Below are 8,747 nucleotides of genomic sequence, written 5' to 3'. Positions count from 1 at the left end.
TTTAGCATGCAGGGTGGGAGGAGATTGAGGGTTGAATATTACCTATCAGGTAATATGCTCACTCTCTGGGTGATGAAATAATTTATACACCAAACCCCATAAGTACAAGTAAAGAAGTTAAATTCTTTAAAAGCCTAATGTATTAGTTTTCTATTGCTGCCAGATTACCACAGGCCAGGTGGGGTGGCTCACACCTGTAATCCCAGCACTTTGGGAGGATGAGGTGGGTGGATCACTTGAGGTCAGGAATTCAAGACCAGCCTGGCCAACATGGTGAAACCCCGTGTCTACCACAAAATACACAAATTAGGTCTGGTGGTGTGCGCCCATAGTCCCAGCTACTCAGTAGTCTGAGGTGGGAGAATCACTTGAACCTTGGAGGCGGAGGTTGCAGTGAGCTGAGATCATGCCACTGCACTCCAGCCTGGGCAACAGACACCCTGTCTCAAAAACAAAACAAAACAAAACAAAACAAAAATTACCACAAAAAGCAGCTTAAAATAGCACCCATTCATTATCTCACAGTTCTGTAGGTCAGATGTCCAGGCATGCTTGGCTAGTTCTCTCCCTAGAGTTCCATAGAGCTGAAATTGTCACCTGAAAGGGGTCCCGATCCAGATCCCAAGAGAGGGTTCTTGGATCTTGTGCAAGAAAGAATTCAAGGCAAATTCATAAAGTGAAAGCAAGTTTATTAAGAAAGTAAAGGAATAAAGAATGGCTACTCCATAGGCAGGGCAGACCTGAGGGCTGCTGGTTGCTCATTATTATGGTTATTTTTTGATTATATGCTAAAGAATGGGTGGATTATTCATCCTTCCCCTTTTAAGGCCATATAGGGTATTTCTTGACTTTGCCATGCATTTGTAAACTGTCATGGATCTGGTGGGAGTGTAGCAGTAAGGACGACTGGAGGTCATCTTGTCACCATCTTGGTTTTGGTGGGTTTTGGCCAGCTGCTTTACTGCAAACTGTTTTATCAGCAAGGTCTTTTTGATCTGTATCTTGTGCCAACCTCATATCTCATCCCGTGACTTAGAATGCCTAACCATCTGGGAATGCATTCCGGTAGGTCTCAACCTTATTTTACCCAGCCCCTATTCAAGCTGATTCAAACGCCTCTGACAAAATCAAGGTGCCAGTCAGGCTGCCCTCTAACTTGGAAGTTCTGGGGAAAAATCTGTTTCCAAGTTCCTTCTAGTTGTTAGCAGATTTCAGTTCCTTGGGATTGTGAGAATGAGGTTCCCATTTGCTTGCTGGCTGTCATCCAGGGGCACTCTGCTTCTAGAGGCAGTTTGAATTCCCTCCATCTTTAAACCAGCAACAGGTTATGTCCTTCTCACTCTTTGAATCATTCTGACTTACTCTTTTGCTTTTATCATATGATTAGATTAGGACAACCCCGATGTATGTTGTCAAAGAAAATAAAGAAAAAGAATGCGAAATCACAACTGAAAAGCAATTGGGATACTAACATGTATTTAATTACTCAGAGCATTCTCTCCCTTTTTTCCAAAATAAACAGTTTTTGGTCCAGTTGGGTCATAGTAGGAAAAACATTTATAACCAGACTGAAAAAAAATAAACTGTGAAAAAAATACCTGATTTATTTGAAACTACTAACTACAGCAACTCAACTAACAACGACAGAATCGCCACACAGCATTTGGGCTTTTGCTGCATTTTACCTCTAACAGAATGTGACTACATGTGATAAACATATTCCCTTGAAATATCTAACTACCCACTAAAAAAATCTTCAGCCAGGTGCTATGGTTCATGCCTATAATCCCAACACTTTGGGAGCCCAAGGTGGGCTGATTGCTCGTGCCCAGGAGTTTGAGACCAGCCGAGTAACATGGCCAAACTCCATCTCTACTAAAAGTACAAAAAATTAGCTAGGCTGTGGTGGTGTGTACCTGTAGTCCCAGCTACTTGGGAGGCTGAGGTGGGAGAATCAGCTGAGCCGGGGAAGGTGAGAATGCAATGAGCTATGATCCTAGGGGACTGGAGTGAGACCTTGTCTTAATGTCTCAAAAAAAAAAAAAAAAAAAAAAAAAAAAAAAAAAAAAAAAAGAAGGGAAAGGAAAGAAAACTCTTCTGTACTGTCTATTTACGTGAAGAGCTGTTTTAGTAAGACAAAGCAAGAATCAGGCCCCACTAGCAGCCTTTCAGGAGTCCTCGTGTAGAACATACCTCTACAATGTGGCAGAATGAAATTTTGGATAACTGAGCTGCTTTTCATATTAACTGCTATGAATCCATGTGGTCCAGCTACTTTTTTGGTAACAACTTTATTGAGATATAATTCTCATTCTATAAGGTTCACCAAGTTAAAGTATACAGTTCAGTTAGTATATTAACAGAGTGTGCAACCAATACTAAAGTCTAATTTTAGAACATTTTCAATGTCCCCCAAAGAAACTCTGTACCCATTAGTAGTCACTCCCCCTTTCCCTCCTTTCCTCCCCTTCTCACAGCCCAAGGCAACCATGAATCCATTTTTTTTTTTCTCTATATGAAGGCTCTGGCTGCTTTTGTTCCAAAATGCATATAGGTATAAACATACTTTAAAAATAGTAAGACTGATTTGGCATTTAAACAGTAGAATCTGCACACGGTGGCTCACACCTATTATCCTAGCACTATGGGAGGCCAAGATGGGCTGATCACTTGAGCCCAGAAGTTCGAGTCCAGCCTGGGCAACAGAGTGAGACCCTGTCTCTACAAAAAAAAGATATAAAAAATTAGCTGGGCGTGGTGGCACGTGCTGTAGTACTAGCTACTCAGGAGGCTAAGGTGGGAGGATCACCTGAGCCCAGGGAGAAGAAGAAATTTTTTAAAATAAACAGTAGAAAAACTCATCTGGGGATTTTGAAGTAACAATATAAAAAAGACTAGATTAATGCATGCATGCAATTCTTTAAAAAGATAAACTATAGAAAAACTCACCTAGATATTTTGATGTAATGATTTTAAGAAAACGAGATTAATGCATGTTTACAATCCTTCTGAATGCTGCACTAATACTCCCTGATTCAGAACTTGGAGTCTACTAAAAAGGAAGCTTGAAGTGGAATATACCTTCTTCATTGTATAGCTGGTTTTAATGAGACTTACGTGAAGTTGAACGGCCCAAAGTTGCTCATCTAATTAGTGGCTGTCAAATATATTTTTATTAATTATTATGCTTAAATGACACAAATGTGAGACATACGGTTAAAACTTTACTCCTAAGGATAAAATACACTACAATCAAGAGTTTTCTGCACCAGCCCAGAGGAATATACTTGAAATTCAACTTTCAAGCAATAGGTAAACAGGTGAATGTAATAGAATTGCACAATAAGCTTGTTCACGTGATGTTAAAGAATTCATGTCTGTTTTAGGACTACCTAATGTATAAAAAGGTATCTTTTATGTATCAGGAAAAAAATGCAGTTAACTAGATTCTACCTGGAGCCCTTAATTCACAAAGAGTCTCTTCCTGTACTACACCTTCATGAAGGATACAAAAGTCAAAGAAATAAGTCAACTTCAATTATTTATTTTTAAAACGAACTTCAAGTTGAACGTGGATTTAGTTCAATCTACTACATTTGTCCCTCAGTGTCTGCGGGGGATTAGCTCCAGGACCCCAGTGGATACCAAAACCATGGGTCCTTAGGTCCCTGATATGAAATAACATAGTAATTGCATATAAGCTATACACATCTTCTTGTATACTTTTTTTCTGAGACATGGTCTCACTCTGTTGCCCAATGTGCATGAAGTTTCCTACTGTAATTTGTGGCAAATGACTTGGAGAGAGAATGTTTCTTCATATCGCAAAAATAATACATGTTAATTGCAGAAATTTTTCAAAATGCAAAATACCAAAAATTATCACACACACACACACACACACACACACACACACACACACACACACACACAAACTTGTAATATCTACCTCCATATTTATTTTACTGCCACTAAGCCTTCTTCCACAGTAAAGCTTTCTACACTATTACACTATTTACCCAGTTCCCCATTGCTGGACAGTTAGGCCGTTTTCAGTTTAAGTTTTTGTAAATTATGCTTGTGGTGAGTTTTCATGTACTTATATATTTGCAGTACCTCTTCAGTTCATTGCGTATGATAATTTTCCAGAAGTAAAATTGCTGAATCAAATAGTACATATTTGGTACGCTACAAAAAAGTTGCTGTACAGAAAGGTTGTACCGTTTGACATCCCCACTACCAGAATACTAAAAGGCTTGCTTTCTCATAACCTTATTTACAAAGAATATGGGATTGATGCATTATTTTCAATGTCTTGCTTGCTAATGGATAATTACGGGTAAAGAGCAACAGTTTGGCCAGGCGCAGTGACTCATACCTATAATCCCAGCACTTTGGGAGGCCAAGGCAGGTAGATTGCTTGAGCCTAGGGGTTCCACACCAGCCTGGGCAACATGGAGAAACCCTGCCTCTACAGAAAAAATAGCTCCAAAAAAAAGGAGGTGGCGGAGCAAGATGGCCGAATAGGAACAGCTCCAGTCTCCAACTCCCGGGGCGAGCGACACAGAAGACCGGTGATTTCTGCATTTTCAACTGAGGTACTGGGGTCATCTCACTGGGGAGTGCCGGACAATCGGTGCTGGTCAGCTGCTGCAGCCCGACCAGCAAGAGCTGAAGCAGGGCAAGGCATTGCCTCACCTGGGAAGCGCAAGGGGAAGGGAATCCCTTTTCCTAGCCAGGCAAACTGAGACACACAACACCTGGAAAATCGGGTAATTCCCACCCCAATACTGCACTTTAAGCAAACGGGCACACCAGGAGATTATACCCACACCTGGCCGGGAGGGTCCCACGCCCACGGAGCCTCCCTCATTGCTAGCACAGCAGTCTGCGATCTAACCGCAAGGCAGCAGCGAGGCTGGGGGAGGGGCGCCCGCCATTGCTGAGGCTTAAGTAGGTAAACAAAGCCGCTGGGAAGCTCGAACTGGGTGGAGCTCACAGCAGCTCAAGGAAACCTGTCTGTCTCTGTAGACTCCACCTCTGAGGACAGGGCACAGCTAAAAAACAACAGGGGAAGCAGCAGAGGCCTGTGTAGACGCGAACGACTCTGACAGCTTTGAAGAGAGCAGTGGATCTCCCAACACAGAGGTTGAGATCTAAGAACGGACAGACTGCCTGCTCAAGTGGGTCCCTGACCCCGGAGTAGCCTAACTGGGAGACATCCCCCACCAGGGGCAGTCTGACACCCCACACCTCACAGGGTGGAGTACACCCCTGAGAGGAAGCTTCCAAAGTAAGAATCAGACAGGTACACTCGCTGTTCAGCAATATTCTATCTTCTGCAACCTCTGCTGCTGATACCCAGGCAAACAGGGTCTGGAGTGGACCTCAAGCAATCTCCAACAGACCTACAGCTGAGGGTCCTGACTATTAGAAGGAAAACTATCAAACAGGAAGAACACCTATACCAAAACCCCATCAGTACGTCACCATCATCAAAGACCAGAGGCAGATAAAACCACGAAGATGGGGAAGAAGCAGGGCAGAAAAGCTGGAAATTCAAAAAATAAGAGCACATCTCCCCGTGCAAAGGAATGCAGCTCATCGCCAGCAATGGATCAAAGCTGGTCAGAGAATGACTTTGACGAGATGAGAGAAGAAGGCTTTAGTCCATCAAACTTCTCAGAGCTAAAGGAGGAATTACGTACCCAGCGCAAAGAAACTAAAAATCTTGAAAAAAGAGTGGAAGAATTGATTGCTAGAATAATTAATGCAGAGAAGGTCATAAACGAAATGACAGAGATGAAAACCAAGACACAAGAAATACATGACAAATCCACAAGCTTCAGTAACCGACTCGATCAACTGGAAGAAAGAGTATCAGCAATTGAGGATCAAATGAATGAAATGAAGCAAGAAGAGAAACCAAAAGAAAAAAGAAGAAAAAGAAATAAACAAAGCCTGCAAGAAGTATGGGATTATGTAAAAAGACCAAATCTACGTCTGATTGGGGTGCCTGAAAGTGAGGGGGAAAATGGAACCAAGTTGGAAAACACTCTTCAGGATATCATCCAGGAGAACTTCCCCAACCTAGTAGGGCAGGCCAACATTCAAATTCAGGAAATACAGAGAACACCACAAAGATACTCCTCAAGAAGAGCAACTCCAAGACACATAATTGCCAGATTCACCAAAGTTGAAATGAAGGAAAAAATCTTAAGGGCAGCCAGAGAGAAAGGTCGGGTTACCCACAAAGGGAAGCCCATCAGACTAACAGCAGATCTCTCGGCAGAAACTCTACAAGCCAGAAGAGAGTGGGGGCCAATATTCAACGTTCTTAAAGAAAAGAATTTTCAACCCAGAATTTCATATCCAGCCAAACTAAGTTTCATAAGTGAAGGAGAAATAAAATCCTTTACAGATAAGCAAATGCTTAGAGATTTTGTCACCACCAGGCCTGCCTTACAAGAGACCCTGAAGGAAGCCCTAAACATGGAAAGGAACAACTGGTACCAGCCATTGCAAAAACATGCCAAAATGTAAAGACCATCGAGGCTAGGAAGAAACTGCATCAACTAACGAGCAAAATAACCAGTTAATATCATAATGGCAGGATCAAGTTCACACATAACAATATTAACCTTAAATGTAAATGGACTAAATGCTCCAATTAAAAGACACAGACTGGCAAACTGGATAAAGAGTCAAGACCCATCAGTCTGCTGTATTCAGGAGACCCATCTCACATGCAGAGACATACATAGGCTCAAAATAAAGGGATGGAGGAAGATCTACCCAGCAAATGGAGAACAAAAAAAAAAGAGGGGTTGCAATCGTAGTCTCTGATAAAATAGACTTTAAACCATCAAAGATCAAAAGAGACAAAGAAGGCCATTGCATAATGGTAAAGGGATCAATTCAACAGGAAGAGCTAACTATCCTAAATATATATGCACCCAATACAGGAGCACCCAAATTCATAAAGCAAGTCCTTAGAGATTTACAAAGAGACTTAGACTCCCATACAATAATAATGGGAGACTTCAACACTCCACTGTCGACATTAGACAGATCAACGAGACAGAAAGTTAACAAGGATATCCAGGAATTGAACTCATCTCTGCACCCAGCAGACCTAATAGACATCTATAGAACTCTCCACCCCAAATCAACAGAATATACATTCTTCTCAGCACCACATGACACTTATTCCAAAATTGACCACATAATTGGAAGTAAAGCACTCCTTAGCAAATGTAAAAGAACAGAAATTATAACAAACTGTCTCTCAGACCACAGTGCAATCAGACTAGAACTCAGTACTAAGAAACTCAATCAAAACCGCTCAACTACATGGAAACTGAACAACCTGCTCCTGAATGACTACTGGGTACATAACGAAATGAAGGCAGAAATAAAGATGTTCTTTGAAACCAATGAGAACAAAGATACAACATACCAGAATCTCTGGGACACATTTAAAGCAGTGTGTAGAGGGAAATTTATAGCACTGAATGCCCACAGGAGAAAGCTGGAAAGATCTAAAATTGACACTCTAACATCACAATTAAAAGAACTGGAGAAGCAAGAGCAAACACATTCAAAAGCTAGCAGAAGGCAAGAAATAACTAAGATCAGAGCAGAACTGAAGGAGATTGAAACACAAAAAAAACCCTCCAAAAAATCAATGAATCCAGGAGCTGGTTTTTTGAAAATATCAACAAAATTGACAGACCGCTAGCAAGACTAATAAAGAAGAAAAGAGAGAGGAATCAAATAGATGCAATAAAAAATGATAAAGGGGATATCACCACCGAACCCACAGAAATACAAACTACCATCAGAGAATACTATAAACACCTCTACGCAAATCAACTAGAAAATCTAGAAGAAATGGATACTTTCCTGGACACTTACACTCTTCCAATACTAAATCAGGAAGAAGTTGAATCCCTGAATAGACCAATAGCAGGCTCTGAAATTGAGGTAATAATTAATAGCCTACCAACCAAAAAAAGTCCAGGACCAGATGGATTCACAGCTGAATTCTACCAGAGGTACAAGGAGGAGCTGGTACCATTCCTTCTGAAACTATTCCAATCAATTGAAAAAGAGGGAATCCTCCCTAACTCGTTTTATGAGGCCAACATCATCCTGATACCAAAGCCTGGCAGAGACACAACAAAAAGAGAAAATTTTAGACCAATATCCCCGATGAACATCGATGCAAAAATCCTCAATAAAATACTGGCAAACCGGATTCAGCAGCACATCCAAAAGCTTATCCACCATGATCAAGTGGGCTTCATCCCTGGGATGCAAGGCTGGTTCAACATTCACAAATCAATAAACGTAATCCAGCATATAAACAGAACCAAAGACAAGAACCACATGATTATCTCAATAGATGCAGAAAAGGCTTTTGACAAAATTCAACAGCCCTTCATGCTAAAAATGCTCAATAAATTTGGTATTGATGGAACGTACCTCAAAATAATAAGAGCTATTTATGATAAACCCACAGCCAATATCATACTGAATGGGCAAAAACTGGAAAAATTCCCTTTGAAAACTGGCACAAGACAGGGATGCCCTCTCTCACCACTCCTATTTAACATAGTCTTAGAAGTTCTGGCTAGGGCAATCAGGCAAGAGAAAGAAATAAAGGGTATCCAGTTAGGAAAAGAAGAAGTCAAATTGTCCCTGTTTGCAGATGACATGATTGTATATTTAGAAAACCCCATTGT

The sequence above is a fragment of the Rhinopithecus roxellana genome, chromosome 7 (assembly GCF_007565055.1).
Source record: "Rhinopithecus roxellana isolate Shanxi Qingling chromosome 7, ASM756505v1, whole genome shotgun sequence".
Lineage (NCBI taxonomy): Eukaryota > Metazoa > Chordata > Mammalia > Primates > Cercopithecidae > Rhinopithecus > Rhinopithecus roxellana.
Note: the sequence above shows the minus strand (reverse complement) of the source record.